This window comes from Rhipicephalus sanguineus, chromosome 1, assembly GCF_013339695.2.
Source record: "Rhipicephalus sanguineus isolate Rsan-2018 chromosome 1, BIME_Rsan_1.4, whole genome shotgun sequence".
Taxonomy (NCBI): Eukaryota; Metazoa; Arthropoda; class Arachnida; order Ixodida; family Ixodidae; genus Rhipicephalus; species Rhipicephalus sanguineus.
This window is the reverse complement of record NC_051176.1, coordinates 44,458,350-44,460,175: the sequence shown is the minus strand read 5'-3', so window position 1 is coordinate 44,460,175 and position 1,826 is coordinate 44,458,350. Positions and strand designations below refer to the sequence as shown.

Below are 1,826 nucleotides of genomic sequence, written 5' to 3'. Positions count from 1 at the left end.
AAAGCCGGCTGCACGGGCGCTCTGCACGGGAATGGACGGCACTTCACTCCGTTTTGTTCTCACAGTTTGGCCGGTTGTAGTTTCCGGTGCCTGATTCTGAGATTAACTCTTGATTAACCCTTTAATGGGAAGAATATAAATGAAGCGGCACAGTTGTTTCTTACAACAGAAATAGCCGCAATTCTACGCACTGCTAAATAAGAAAGAGTGCTATACATGCCGAAACCCGCGATCGAACCAGGGACCTTTCGATCTTGAATCTAACGCTCTCCCAACTGAGCTATTTCGGCAGCTCTTTTTTTCTTACTTGCCGCATCATCAAGAATACATCATATTCCCGAAACTGTCGATCTAACAGAACCATACGCAATAGTCTGCACATAATACTGCTACAACACCATTAAACACGTTTTAAGGTTACTAAAGTATGCGATACAAGTAGCCAATCTGGTGGGTGTCATTGCGATTTATACAGACCTCTTATCGGAGCGACGCTTGCAGTGAAGTGTTCTCTGGTAGGCTTGTTATCTACATCAACATTTTGTACAGCCATACCTGCTTTCCATGAATTATGTAAGGTCAGAGTCATGTCTATGTCGTTGGGTACCCCATTTTTATTTTAAACAGGAAAAAACGCATGCCTTGGGGCGATACGGGGAGCTCTTCTTAAGGTTTCTCAGCAAGGCGTCCCACAAGAATATTGCGTCCCAGCAATCTAAGAAAATGTGTTCAATTGTTTCAGGTTTTCGGCAGATAAGCCAGTTCATTGACCATGGTACGAAGAGTCCTCTTTCTGCAGCTGAAAAGAAAAAAAAAACGTTTTTGCCGAGGGGGCGAACAGCCATTGTTTAACTCGTTTCAACACGTTTCGCTTTGGGCCTACACAGTATATCGATCGATAGGCAGGTACTAGTAAAATAACATGAATAACACCTTTATATAAACGCTTTTTCCGAACATTGCTAAGTACTCCATGAAAAACCTCACTTTCAGCATATAGAAGAACAAAATGACCTGACGAAGAAAGCCGCGGACTTTCCTTCGTTTCACAATAGTTCATAGACCAAATTCCGGACTTACGTCCTTTAACCGCAGTTTTATCACTGTTCGCAGGAAATCGTCATTCTGGTCACACAAAATCATAAATCTCGAAAAAACATTTTTAAGTGGACGAAATCTAACGCATCAGTGGGCAGTGACCGAAATAAGTTCGTTCTACTAGTTGTCTCCTATGCTTAACGCCACGCGTGACTGCGAAGACCCTATGCAATTTTGCACGTTGACACATGATATACAAAGGAATCGAAGAACATACCAAACATTAGCCACGAGAAAAACGTTGCAAACTGTAGCCCGAGTGAATACAGAGAAGTCCCCATTTATCGGTGTGTTCTTTAACACGCCTGGTTTCCTCATTGAAGTATTGTGTCGTATCGCGATAGTGTTCTAACGGCACACCTGACCCGTGTGGTAATCAATGACATGTTTACATAACGCATAGTAATCTGGTGTGTCTTCCCACGTCCCATGCCAGAAACCCAAGCATTGTTTCAGTTGACAACACTTCCTGTAACTGTGTAAAATAACCGTGCTTCATTTACGCTTCCTTTTGTATTTTCCGTACCGGCACAGAAAACGGCTGTGACCAGCGTAGCATAGTACTTTCACTGCGTTTGAATACATGAATTATCTTATTATTAAGCATTTTCAAACAGGAAGCGTCAAGAGAAATTGCGAACGATAATGATGAAAAAGGGCATCCTTTTCACGCGAAAGCGTTGAAGAGCTGGTTTCACAGAAATTCCGCTGTCGGCGTCGGCGTCATC

The 1,826-nt window shown here is 42.9% G+C and overlaps 1 non-coding gene across 1 annotated transcript; it reads right to left on the bottom strand.

The window, feature by feature from the left end:
* Positions 1–217: 217 nt before the first annotated feature.
* Positions 218–290, bottom strand: Trnal-caa (transfer RNA leucine (anticodon CAA)). The gene has a single exon. It is a non-coding gene; the product is annotated as a tRNA-Leu (tRNA).
* Between the last annotated feature and the right edge of the window lie 1,536 nt (positions 291–1,826).